Here is a 15,188-nt window from a genome sequence, read left to right as displayed (position 1 = left end):
TCTCTGAGAAGAGCAATTTAACTTGTGGCAGTGAAATGCCAGTGCTGTAGGAGTTCAAAAACGGGAAACCTCTGCTGCTCACAGACAGACAGTCTTCTCAAGGAACTTGATATATTAGAATTATTTTGGGTACAGTGGAAATGTAATCTCTTATTAACACACCAGACCAGAAGTTTTACTTATGCCTACCTTATATTTTTAATGGATTGTCAAATCTACTCAAGCAAACTTGCAAGATTGATTTCTCAGGGAACAACATACAACCAACCACTGAAATTTTTGTTTCTATTAACATAATGATAACCTGGCAACTTTTTTCCAAGAAAAAAAGTAACCAAAGATGGCAATGAAAGTGTCTTTTGATGAAAACTTGTCTCATTTACACATAACTCAGTCAATTCTTAAGCATCACATGTTGTGAGAAATAAAATTTTCTCTGCTACCTTTGAGGAATAGATGCTACTAGCTGAAGTACTTAGTTCCCCAACTGGTATTTAATTTAGCTTTGTACTGTCAGCATTTCTTTAAAAGATGCAGTGCTTATTTAAGTAAACATCATATAGTAATCATTTTCCTACAAATGTGTACTTTGGTCAATATAACTCATTACATGGGTTAAAATCCAAGTTGAAAGATGAATTAATTTCATGGCAAATCTCATAGACATTCATTTCTTGACATTTTGCTTCAATCATACATATATCTCTAATAAGATGACCTATTGTTAATATGTGTTCAGTGTCGTCTTGTTGCCTACGATCCCTTCCTACTCTAACGTATTCTGTCCAGTTAACTTTGAAAAGAGCTAGCATTGATACTTTGCTAAAAATGCTGAAGCAGAAAACTCCACACCTTATTTTTCCACTGACACAGTGATCAAGCTGGCAAAAACTGCCAGAAACACTTTTTAAAACTTCTATTACTATCGGAAACATATAGCAACCAGACTAATGCTTAACAAATAAATAAATAAAAGATTAGAGAAATACACTAATGAAACAAAGCAGAAATTGACCTGGACAAACAGTGTTAACTGATCTTTGACAAAGGAGTGAAGGACTTTGAAGTAGATAAGATTATATGCTTGAAAAATGGTGCTGGAACAACTGAACATCACAATGCCAAAATAAAAAAAAATTAAAAGTGAAGCTAGATAACAACTCTTGCAACTTTCACAAAAGTATTTCAAATTAAATTGTAGTCCTAAATGTAAAACACAAAACTACAAAACTTCTGTAAGAGAAAATCTAGATGGTATAAGGTTTTTTGATGTGTTTTAGATACCACACCAGAGGCACAATCCATGAAACAAAGTTGATATTTTACATCCCTTATTTTATTTTAATTTATTTATTTTTGCAATACTGGGGCTTGAACTCAGGACCTCCACCTTGAGCCACTCCACCAACCTTTTTTCGTGATAGGCTTTTTTCAAGATAGGTTCTCGGAGTTGGCTTTGAACTGCGATCCTCCTGATCTCTGCCTCCTGAGTTGCTAGGATTACACTGGCACCCAGCTCTACATTCCTTACTTTAAACATTTCTGCTTTGTGAAAGATGTAAAGAGAATAAAAGACAAAACACACACACATATAAAATTGTTTGCAAAATACACATATCTGATTAAAAAAAACTTGTGTTCAAAGTTTACAAAGAATTTCTAGAAATTAACAATAAGGGAATAAACAGTCTGATTAAAAATAGACAAAATATTTAGTTCATTTGCCCATTTCTTAATTGGTTCATTGATTTCTTAAGTTCTCTGTATATTCTGGTTATCAGTCCTTTGTCTGATGTATAGCTAGCAAATATTTTCTCCCATTCTGTGAGTGGTCTCTTTAGAGACCATTTCTTTTATTGTGGAGAAGCTTTTTAGTTTTATGAAGTCCCATTTATCCATTCTTTCTCTTAGTTGCTGAGCTGCTGGGGTTCTATTGAGGAAGTCCTTGCCTATACCTACCAGTTCCAGAGTGTTTCCTGCTCCTTCCTGTACTAACTTCAGAGTTTTGGGTCTGATATTAAGGTCCTCGATCCATTTTGAGTTAATACTAGTGCAGGGTGATAAACATAGATCCAGTTTTAGTAAGAATCTCTCTGTATAGCTATCCTTATCTCAACTAGCAAAAATGCTATGTCTTTCTTATTATTGCTTATGTCTTCTCTTCAACAGAGCTGGAGAAAAGTGCAGAACAGGTTCTGTCTGGAAGGGAGGGGGGAGGGAGAGAGAAGGTAGGGTCATTGGCAGGAGGGAGAAATGACCCAAACAATATATGCACATGTGAATAAATGAATAATAAAAAAAAGGAGCAAAAGAATGGGCAAAATATTTGAGCCAGTATCTCACCAAGAAAGGCATACTGATGGAAAACAACCATATAAAAAGATGGTTGACATCATATGTTGTTGAGGAATTGCAAACAAAAACCACAGTGAGATACAACAATTTATCTATCAGAATGGCTAAAATACAAAATCCCTGAACAACACCAAATGCTGGTGTGGATTTGATGCAGTAGGAACTCTCAGTTACTGCTGACAAGAATGCTAAATGGCATACCACTTTGCAAGACCATCTGGAAGTTCTTTACAAAGATAAGCACAGTCTTACAAACTGATCCAGCAATAGCTCTGTAGATATTTATCCAAATAAGTCAAAAATTTATATCTACAAAAAACCCTGGAAGTGGATACTTGTAGCAGCTTTATTTATAATTGTCCAAAACAGAAAGCATCTAACATGTTCTTCAATAGGTGAATGAATAAACAAATTGCCATATTTCCACATAGTGGAGTATTATTCAACATTGAAGTGAAATCATGAAAAGGTATGAAGGAAGCTGAAATGCATATTACTAAGCAGAACAAGCCATTCTTAAAGGGTTGTATACTATTTGATTTTAACTACATGACATTCTGGAAGAGGAAAATTACAGAGACAGTAAAAAAAAAACCCTTTGGTTGACGGGGAATGAGTGGGGAAGTGAAGAAAATAAATAGCTGAAACACAGAGGGGTTTTTTGAAGGTAGAAATATTTTGTGTGAAACTATAATGGTGGACATACGATACTAAGCATTTGTCAGAAACCATGAAACTGTACAGTACAAAGAGTGAACCCTAACTTAAAAGGCATGCTTTAGTTATAATAATGGATTAATATTATTTCATCAATTGTAACAAATGTACCACACTAAAAAGTTTTAAAAATAGGGAAAACCATGACTGGGGAAGAAAGTAATATAGGAATTCTTTGTAAATCTAAAAGTGCTCTAAATTAAAATTTAAACTCAATGTAAAATAAGACAACAATGGGGAATTTAGGAAAACATGTATATAAAAAGAAAGAGCAAAATGGAAGATGTAAGTCATTCTTTTTAGTAATTACTTTTAAAATAAATGGATCACACTATTTAAAGATAGAGAGTAGAAGACTAATAAATCATGGTTTAAGGATAGTCTATCTAACAGACTCATTGTAGATCCAAAGACACAAATAAGTTGAGAGCAAAATGGTGGAAAAACATGTATCATGCAAATATTAACAAAAATAGCTATATGGCTTTACTAACATAGAATAAAAAATCTTTAGGTAAAAAAATTAAGATAAAAAGCAATATGGTCACATCTATTCAGGGACACACAAAAAATGAAGCAATGCAGGACCTTATATATTTGATTAAGAGGTCAATCAAACAAGAAAATGATATAAGAATTGTAAACATATATGCAACTAATTCCAGAGGTATAAAGTTGACAGAATTGAAGGGAGAAGCAGACATTTCTATAATAACAGAAGTATCAATGATGTCTCATTTTCTATAATGGATAAAAACAACTTTAAAAAGCCATGATTAGAGAACTAGAGTATTTGAACAATACTATCAACCAACTTGATCTGGCAAACATGGACAGAATACCTTACCAAATAGCAACAGAATATGTAGCCTTATCATGTGCACTCATCAAATACACATGAAACACTTTTCAGATCAAGCCATATGCTAAGACACAAAATACATCTCCAGTTTAAAAACTAGAAACAATATGAACATCTTTTCTAACAACATACAATAAAGCCAGTATCAGAAGGAAAACTAGAAAGTCCCCAAACATGTGAGAATTAAAAGTACACTCAGACAATGGGTAAAGAATAAATCACAGGAGAATTAAAAAAATATGTTGAGACAAATAACAATAGAATACAGCATACCATAATTTATGGGATCCATGAAAGCAGTGCCCTAAAGAAAAAATAATAGTCATAAATGCCCACTTTAAAAATGAAGATGTCAAATCAGTAGCCTACTTTTATTCTTCAATGAGCTAGAAAATAAAGAGCAAACTAACCCAAAACTTGCAGAAGAACAGAAAAAGACAAACAAACAAACAAATACATCAGAGCAGAGATTAAGCAAATAGAAAGCACAGAATAATTCAGAGTCAATGAAGCCAAAAGTTAGCTTTATGAAAAGAGCAACAAAATTAACAAACCATTATTTGGACTAAGAAAAATGAAAGAAGCCTCAACTTGCTACAATCAGATATGAAAGTGAGAAGATTATTATTGGGCTTACAGAAATAAAAAGTTTTATAAAATAACAGTATGGACATCTACATATAAAATGTTAGATATTCTAAGTGAAACAGACAGATTCCTACATACACACAAACTACCAAAACTGACTCCAGAAGAAACAGAAAATCTGAATAAGTTAATAACAAGAGAATGAATTAGCAATTTAATAAATACTCCCAGTGAAGAAAAGGCTGGAAGTAGATGGCTTCACTGATTAATTCTACCAAAAATTCAAATAAAAATGAACACAAATCCTTCACAAATACCTCTGAAAAAGTAAATAGGATGGGGGAATTTAGTACTCATTCTATGAAGCCAAAGACATCCAAAGAAAGAAAATCACAAGCCAAAAGTCTCTTGATTACAGGTAGAAAGAACAACCTCAACAAAAACTGATAAACTGAACCCAGAATCATACTGAAAGGATAAGGCCAAGTGGATTTATTCCTGGAGTGATGAAATTAATCAATGTGATATACCAAATTTGTAGAATGAGAAGCAAAGATTAAAGATATACAATCACCTCTACTGAAGACAAAAACTCATTTGGCAAAATACAACATAATAATTAAAAGATAATTGTAATTAAAAGATATAATTTAAAAACTCTCAGATAACTAGCAATAGAAGACACTTTACACACCCTTCCTCCTTTTTTTATACTGCTGGGAATCAAACCCAGGGCCTTGCTTATGCTAAGCAGTGCTATACCACTGTGCTATGGCGCCAGTCCTTAGTTTTGGAGACAGAGGCTCATTATGTAGCACAGGTTGGCCTTGAACAAGCTATGTAGCCCAGGCTGACCTCAATATCATGGATCTCATGATTCTCCTGCCCCAAACTCCTAGGATTAGAGTATGCCACAATGCCCAACTAGGACACCTTCTTAACATTACAAAATATATTTATAAAAAACCTTCACGGTCCTCATCATATTCAAGTAGAGAAAAACTGAAAACTTTTCACCATCAGATCAGAACCAATACAAGGATGTTCCATGTCCTTACTTTTATTTGACATTGTAATAATAGTTCTATCCAAAAAAATTAGGCAAAATAAATAAAAGGCATCCAAATTGAAAAGGAATAAGTAGAACTCTAGTACAAATGACATAGTGTTGTATAGGGAAATTCTAAAGACTCCATACTTCCAAAAGCCATTAAAGCTAATAGACAGCAAGGTAGAAAGAGAAAATATGACTACAGAAAAATCATTTGTGCATTTGTATCTGAGCTTTGAAAGTTTCATAAAGGAAAAAGTTTTAAATCCACTTATAATAGCATCAAAAAGAAAAAATTAGAGATACATTTAATTATGGAGGTAAAAGGTTTGCATACTGAAAACTATAAAATTTTGCTAAAAAATTCTAAAAGAAGACCAAAATAAATGGAACATGATTGTATATTTATGGTTTAGAAGGCTTATTATATAGAAGATGGTAATATTCAAAGTGATCCATGGATTTTAATGAAACCCTCCATCAAAATTTCATCAGCCTGTATTTTTGTTTTTGGAAGTAGAAAACTTGAGATTATAACTTGTGTTAAGTTGTAAGAAACCTCAAGTAAGCAGAAGGAATAGGGGGAGGAAGAGGAAGAGGAAGAGAAGAAAGAAGAAGAAGAAGAAGAAGAAGAAGAAGAAGAAGAAGAAGAAGAAGAAGAAGAAGAAGAAGAAGAAGAAGAAGAAGAGATACAAATATGAGCCCAGAGTAGAGAATAATACCATCAGGATGGCTAGAGGTGACTCTCAGAAACCAAAAGACAAGCTGTTTACCTATGCCTTCTTTGTGAAGACATGTGGAGAAGACCATAACGAGAAAAACCCAAAAGATCCCCAATGATTTTGCAGATTTTCCAAGAAGTGTCCTAAAAGGTGGAAGATGGCATCTGAAAAAGAGAATTCTGAAGTTGATGAAATAGCAAAGGCTGATAAAGTGTGCTATGACCAAGAAATGAAGGATTATGGACCAGCTAAGGGATGCAAGAAATGAATGTCCCCCAAAGACAGAATAACTTAAGGGACACTGAAACATTGTTCTATATCACTAAGGCAGGGAAGCTGAAGGGAAAGAATGAGAAGGAAGTTACAGCTATAAGTCTAAAGGAAATTTTGATGATGCAAATAGTCCCACTAATAAAGTGGAAGTGGACGATGAAGAAGATGAAGAGGAAAAAGAACAGTAGGAGGATGAATAAAATACTCCATCTCTTTGAGATACCCTAGAATAAAGGAACACCATGATGTTGATATGTTGATACATCTTTTATTTAAGACAGATCTATTGCCCTTGTTCTAATCCAAAAACTTAATATTATATGATAAAATATATCACAAGGGTTGGCGGAGTTGCTTAAGTGGTAGAGTGTCTGCCGAGTTCAAACCCCATAACCATAAAAAAAGAAAATATGTCACAAATTATATAAAAATATATATACATATATATAAATTGTTATTTATGTGCCAATATTGGCACAGAGAGAAAGGATGATTATGATATAGGCAAAAAATCAGAAATAACTTTATATTTATGGAATAAATTGCATTAATCACATTAATCAATTACTTTCAAATCACCTTCTGTTTTTAAATGGCTTGAAATGTTAGGAAATTATTCAAAGACGTTAGAAAACCAACTGATGATCTTACTAGAGATGCTAGCCAAAATTTGTGTGGATAGAGGAAGAGAAAATAATATAGCTTATGCATTCTTTATGTGCATAATTTAGAAAAGGAAGGTAGTGTTTCTGGTGTTTAAGAAATATTCTTAATCCTCATGGTAAACATGAGGATTACTGTGGTAAGGACAGGGATGCTACAGTGTAAGATAATTTTTGAGACAGGCAAATAAACCTAAGAGCAATGAAAATGCAATTACTGTCCAAAGGATTAAAAGAATAGGAAGAAGCCATATAAATATCTCGTGAGTAAAACATGTGGAAAGCAAGTAGGCATGAAATTAATAATTATTTTCAAATGCCAAGATATTGAATTTATTTTAAAACCTGGCTTTAATAAGAAAAGTAGGAAAGAACATATTTGCGCAATTAGGGAGTAATAGAGAATTTGTAAAATACCCATTAATAAAATGTAGCAGAGTGAATATTTTTAAAGTGAGCATTAAAAACCATTAGGTTTAGATAAAATTATTCTAATATGATGAGGAAATTATCTCACTAATTTGACAAAAAGAATTTATTTTAAAATAGCAAAGTGAGGTAGAACACGGAGTGCAATTAGGAAAAGTACAGGCAGTTCAGTTCTTTCTTCAGATGCTCTAGGCTATTCTGCAAATTATTCCTATTCACATTGTTGGAATAAAAATTTTAAAGTAAACTAAAATACTAAAACAGCATTGATAGCCATAATGTGGGTAAGACTTATGAGTTAGAGGAGAAAATCAATTGTCTTGTAGTAGTAACAGGTCCTCTTGATCTGCCCAATCCTGTGTCAAGGGTATTTTATACAACTTCCATTTTTAGTAGACAGTACCCTCGAGACGCCTCCATGGTGGTCTGGCTTTATGAGTAAAAATGTACCATATCTCCACAGCAGTCAGAAACATAGTTTTCTTTTTACAAAATGGTCCTCTGTTTAAAACACTGAAGATTTCCATTACTCTTAGAATAAAATCCAGTTACCTTTATGACTTACTTTAAGCTACCTTTCTTCTCATTAACCCTCACTCTTCCCCTTCATGCACACTTTTCCATGGAGCCCTGTGGTTCCCTCATTGTCCTTTAACCTGCAAAGCACGTTACCTCCTTAGGACCCTTGAGGTTATTTTTCAGTCATCCTGATGCACCCTTCTCCCACATAGTCTCATTGATACCTTTCCTTCGTTCAGGCCTCTAAACAGTCATTTCTTCAAACAGACTTTCCCCGACCTTGCTATCTAAAGTAGCACTCAACCTTAATGTATTGAATTTTTCCTCATAGTGCTTGCCATTACCTGATATCTACACCCACTTGTTCATTTTATGTCACTTACTTATGTCTGTCTCTTCTGCTGAAGTATAGGATCATAAAGTTGGTGCCTTTGATTGTCATATATATATATATATGGTTATATATGTATATTTGATGTGATACATGTTTAAAAAATATTTGCAGGAGAAAAAACTGAAACCATGTCCTCTAAAGTCAGGAATGAGACAAAGGTCTACTCTCTCCATCCTTATTCAATAAATTGCTGGAATCCCTAGCCAGAACAGTAAGATAGAAGAAAGAAGTAAATCTGATTCAAATGGGGAAGGAAAATGTCAAATTATCCCTGTTTGCAGATGCCATGATCTTATACCAAAAAGACCTGAAAAACTCCACCATAAAACTTCTATACATCATAAACATCTGCAAAACAGCAGGACACAAAATCAATATATAAAAGCCAGTAGCTTTCCTATATACAAAAAATGATCACACTGAGAAAGAGCTTAAGAAAACCCTTCTATTTAAAATGCCTAAAAAATAATAAGATACCTAGGAATAAACTTAACAGATGAAGTGAAAGACCTCTACAATGAAAACTATAAACTACTGAAGAAAAATGAGGAAGATATCATAGGATGGAAGATATCCTATGCTCATGGCAGAATTAATATAATGAATAAGCAATTTGTATGTTAAGTGCAATCCTCATCAAAATTCTGGTGGCATTCCTCACAGAGATGGAAAAATCAACCCTAAAATTCATGTGGAGCACAAAAGACTACAAATAGCCAAGGCAAAGCTGAGCAAAAAGAGCAATGCTGGAGGTATCATAATGCCTGGCTTCAAACTATATTACAGAGCCATAGTAACAAAAACAGCATGGTACTGACACAAAAATAGGCACAAAGACTAATGGAACAGACTATAAGACCCAGGCGAACATCCACCCAGCTATAGCCACGAGATTTTTGACAAGGGAACCCAAAACACATAATGGAGAAAAGATAGTCTCCTTAACAAATGTTGCTGGAAAAACTGGATATCTACATGATGTCCTTCTGATGTCCAGAAGACTGAAACTAAGTTCATGTCTTTCACCCTACAAATATTAATTCAAAGTGGATCAAAGACCTTAGTGTAAGACAAAAACTTTGAAACTAGTGCAGGAATAAGAATACATTGGAACATGTAGACATAGGTAATAGAACTAATAGAACTTCAATGGCTCAGCAGCTAAGAGAAAAGATCAACAAATGGGACTGCAAGTCAAAACTACATTAAGATTCCACCTCACTCCTGTTAGAATGGCTACCATCAAGAACACAAACAACAAATGCTGGCAAGGATTTTGGGGAAAAAGAACGTTCATACATTGTTGGTGGGAATGTCATTAGAACAGCCACTACAGAAAGCAGTATGGAGGCTCCTCAAACCACTAAAAACAGAACTACTATATGATCCAACAATGCCACACAGAGGCATGTGTTTGAAGGAATGCAAGTCAGGATACAGTAAAGACACTTGCACACTCATGTTTATTGCAGAACAATTCATAATAGCCAATTAGGGAAATAGCCCAGATGCCCTAGATATATGCATGCATATTCAGTGGAATTTTATTCAGCCATAAAGAAAAATTAAATTTTGTTGTTTGCAGTAAATAGGTGGGACTGGGCAACACAATGCTAAGTGAAGTAAGCCAGGTTCAGAAAAGAAAGGGTCACATGATTTCTGCCATGTGGAAGATGGATTCAAACAAATACAAGCATGTATGTATACATACACACACAGACATACATACATATATAAAACATAGCTCCAAACAGAAAGCATGTATGCATGTATGTGTAACAATAGGGAGTGAATAATAACGAAATACATCACATCTGTGTAGGAACAAGACAGAACATACTGAACACAGTAAAACTGTTACATACAGACACACTGAAAACTGTTGAGCAATATAGGATAGGAGGAAAAGGGTGGGGAAGAGTAATAGAGGGGGGGTTAGACTGATTAAAGCACAATATATATACAGGTAAAAATACCAGGTGAAATTTCCATTGAACAACGAATAGACACTTAAGGAATGAAAGACAGGAATGTGAAACAGGCCATGTTAAGAAGAGTGTGATCATGGGAGGGGGAGGGTAAATGAAGAGGGTAAAGTGGGGTGAATATGTTTGTGTATGAATATGGAACATTGGAACCCGTCACATTCCATTTAAGAAGGGTGGAAATGTCACAAGGAAATCTCCTATATAACTATCATATACTAATAAAAACTTTTTAAAAAAAGACTCAGCCTCTGATGCCAGATGTCTGTGACTCACATCTGAGATTGAGAAGATCATAGCTGAAGGCCAGCCTAACTAGCCCCCATCTAACAGAAAAAAAGGTAGATGTGATGACATGTGCCTGTCACCTCAACAACAATGAGATGCCTAAAATAGGAGGATTGTCCAGGCCAGCCTGTGCAAAAAAGTGAGGCCTTATCTTCAAAATAACCAGACCAAAAAGGGCTGTAGGCATGGCTCAAGTGGTAGAACACCTGCCTAGCTAGCATGAAGCCCTGAGTTCAAATCTCAGTACCAAAGATTCAGCCTCATAGTAGTTCGGGATTTCTGAGACAGTCCAATGTTCACAGATATTCTGATGATTAGCAAACATTTATTATTTTGATGTTATTGTCTCTCATTCAAGTGAAATTTATTACTATAGTCAAGGCCATTCGTCTACCAATAAACTATTTGCTATTCAAAACACAGTGAAAAAATTAAAAAATAAGTATTTGCTGAATGAAATGAATGAACAAAGAAACAACAAAAATGCACAATTGAAGGTCCCTTCAGATGTAAATCAAGGAACTCTAAAAATGAATAAGAAGAAGTCCCTCTTTCCTGGTATCTAGACTATGGCATTTCACTCTCAGTGCCATCTTTTCACCTATGATACAAAAATACTGCACTTGTGGTTCTTTGATATTTCCTTTCTATGCTTTCCTGGGTGGGATTTCATGGGATGGTAAAAGGTGACAGTATAAATGACATGTCTGTTACTTTTGAGGAGGAAAGCAACTAGCAATTTTGAATGGTAGAAAGTGGAAAGAAATATGAGCTTGATCTTACAAAATGTGATATCATTGACAACTTATAGAGGTTGAGATTTTGGGACCTCCAAATAGTCACTATCCCCTTAAAGATGGAGTGTTCCCAGACAACCAAACGTAATGAATTCCAGCTGCATGAACATACTTTATTTATGGCCAAGCTTTGGCCCCAAACCGTTTGCTTTTTCTGTTGAGTTGAGCTGATCAAGCATACCCACCTTGGGCACCTTCCTCTTGTGGGCCTGGTGCCTCAGTTCAAGGCCATCCCACACAGGCTGCAATGCCTTACTTTCAGGGAACCATATTCTATATCTCTTAGTTCTTCCTCATCAAGTGTACCTTCAAGACACGAGACCATCTCAACTTGAGAAGAAAAGAGTGCTCCCTGCAGGACTATTGAATGTAGGAATACTTTTCCCTCTAAAAACTGTATTCCCAATGATTTCCAATTACAAATTAATGAAAAACATCCAAAGAGAAAGATTGGCAAATATGAAGAAGAGGGATAGAAATCATTGCAACGGAATAAAATTTATTTTGAATAATCTGTGGTAATCTGCCTTTCCTAATCATGGCAATGTTGAGTATGTTCCCCTTTATTTGTCATTTGAATATTCTCTTGGGTGAAATGTTTGTCCATGTCTTCTGTCCAGTTTTTAAGTGGAGTGCTTGTATTACCGCTACTGAGTTTTGCAAGTTTTAAAATGCATTCTCCATACTAATCCTATTTAAGATACTTGGCATTTTCTCTGGCTATGTAACCTGCTTTTTTTCTTGCTTATAACAGAGTCCTCAACAGAAAAAATAGTTTCATTATAATCAAATTTCCTAATTTTTCTTTCATGGATTATACTTATACTGTCATGTATGTGAACCTTTTCACATACTAGCCTTAGCCCTAGTTCCTAAAGATTTTCTTCCATGATTGTTCCTAACAAATTTATAGTTATTTATTTTAGGTTTATGTTTAGTGTCCGTCACTAACTTTGGAAACTCTTTGATCATTACAACTTCAAATATTACTCCTACTCTGTTTTCTCTTCTTCTGATACAGCAATCGGCATAGGTTACACCTTTTTATATTGTTTTATAGTTCCTGGGTGCTTGGTTTTTTTAATCATTTCTTCCTATAACAAAGTTTGGAGAAGTTATTGTAAATCAAACTCAGTAATTCTTGCCTTAGCCATGTGAAGTCTACCAATAAGCCCATTCAAGCATTCTTCATTTCTGTTACACTGTTTCACTTTATTTATTTTAAATAGGTTATTTAAAAATATTCTTCCATTTTCCACTTTCTGCTCACACTACCAATTTGCTCTTGCATGCTCTGTTTTTGTTCTGTTAGAGCCCTTAACACACTAATCACAAATAGTTTCAATTACTAGTCTGATAATTCTAATATTTGTGTCATGTTTGAATATGGTTTTAAAGAATCCTTCATCTTTCCAGACTGATTTTTTTCCTGCCTCTTCACAAGTCTTGCTGTTGTTGAAATTCAAGCATGATGGAACTGAGATATATCAATCTGCTAGTTTCTGTTTACTGTGTGCTGCAGCTACAGGTGACAGGGATGCAAATTCCACTAGTGTCCTCTTTTTTCCCACCTCTTGGCTTTGGGCTTCTCCAAGTATTTGCCATCAAAAAGAAGCAGCTATTTTTCATCTTTCTAGTACAATCCGTTGTCATAACACTGGGACCTTGCTGGTGTGAAATGAAGGTGTGGGATATGGGCAGCATTCTGTACCACTTCTTTTAATTGTCAGTCTTTTTTAGGCTGTGTCTCAGAACTGTGACCTTCACTCCAAAGATAGCTTTTCCCTCCATCTACCCCCCACCCCCTGGTCTTCCCTGGTATTTCCAACCTATTTCTTGAATCATTGACCCCAGTCAACTATGATATTTTTCATCAGTTGATGAGACAAGAAGCCCAGAAGGAGTTGAAACTAAGTGATAACATTTCTCCAAATGGAATAAGATTTTGCAATAAGGCTGGTAAGTTAGATCTTTTTCTTTTTTTTAGTACTGGGATTTGAACTCAAAACTTCTCACTTCCTAGGCAGGCTCTCTACCACTTGATCACAACTCCAGTACTTTGTGCTCTGGTTGTTTTGGAGACAGGGTCTCTCTTTTTGCCAAGCTGAATTTGGACCGAAATCTTCATATTTTAGGCTTCTCACTATTGCTGGGAAAACAAGCATGCTCGACTTTGCTCAGCTTTTTCTTCTGTTGAGATAGGATCTTGCAAACATTTATACCTGGGTTTGGCCACAAACTGGGATCCTACAATGTCAGCCTCCAAATTAGCTAGGATTACAGGCATGAGCCACTGGTGCCTGGCTAATTAGGTCATTTTTATGAAGAAGGATCTGAGTGTATGTCACAAGGATTATACTCTCGCTTCCTGCCACTGCCACTGAAACATTTCCTCTTATTTTCAGGAACTTGGTAATTCCTGAAGGTAATTGAATAGAGCCCCCTTTACCTGCAGTCCCCAAGAGTTTCTCACTCTTGTGCTGGTCCACACTAAGTTTCCAGTGTGTGTTCTGACCTGGGGATGGCTTCAGGGGCTTCTGCTCTCAGCAATCTGATCTCAACTGTGTCGCCATGGGTGAGTCTCTCTCCATGTTTTAGATTGGCAGTAAGTCTGTGACCTCAGTTCTGTGACAGGTTTAAGAAAAGATACATATTTTCAGTTTTGCAAGATTTTTTTCTTGTTTTTACAATGGAATTAATGACTTCCAAGTCCTTTAAATGTAGGTGCTGAAACTAGACATCTACTCCCACTGCTTTTATATTTTAGTATCTAAATTCTTCTGAGACTAGTCATACTATGTGAGAATACATAAAGAAAAATTACATTGATGAGTTCTGAGTTGGTGATCTAAAAACACAATGTGATATTATAAAATACCCTCCCTATAAACAAAAAAGAAAGAATCACATTTCTAAGTGTACAACAGATTTTAAAACACAAGCAAATAGAGTTTTCTCAATGTATTTTTAATTTATTCTTTTCTCCTCAGCCTCCGTTATCATTTAAAAAAAATTTTATTAGCTTATAATAGTTATACAAGGATGATACATTGTAACATTTACAAATGTGCTTCCAATATATCTTAATTAGATTCATCCCCCTCTCTCATTCTCCCCTCTTCTTAGAGGAATTTCAACAGGTTTCATTGTTATATTTTCAAACATGAATACAAAATACATCCACTATGTTTACCCTCCTTTGCTCTCTCCATTTACCCTCCCCTCTCCCAATGATACCTACCACTAGACAAGTTACCTTCCTGTCCTCACACCCTCTATTACTTACTCTTTCTCCCCTATTATTCAATAGCTTACAGTGCATGATGTTACACTATCTTCATACAGAGATGCATTGTATTTCATGCATTCATATCATTCTTTGTTTGGCATCATCACTCATCTCTGAAGAATACGCCTCCAGGTCCCCTAGCCACAAGCCCATAAGATCCCATCTACCTGTGTACGGTGTGATCCAGGTATCCATATATTTATAATGCCTTCTTGTTATTCCTATCCAATGCAATACTTGTCTTTTACTTTTATCCC

Source organism: Castor canadensis, chromosome 7 (assembly GCF_047511655.1).
Source record: "Castor canadensis chromosome 7, mCasCan1.hap1v2, whole genome shotgun sequence".
Lineage (NCBI taxonomy): Eukaryota > Metazoa > Chordata > Mammalia > Rodentia > Castoridae > Castor > Castor canadensis.
This window is presented reverse-complemented; position numbering follows the sequence as displayed.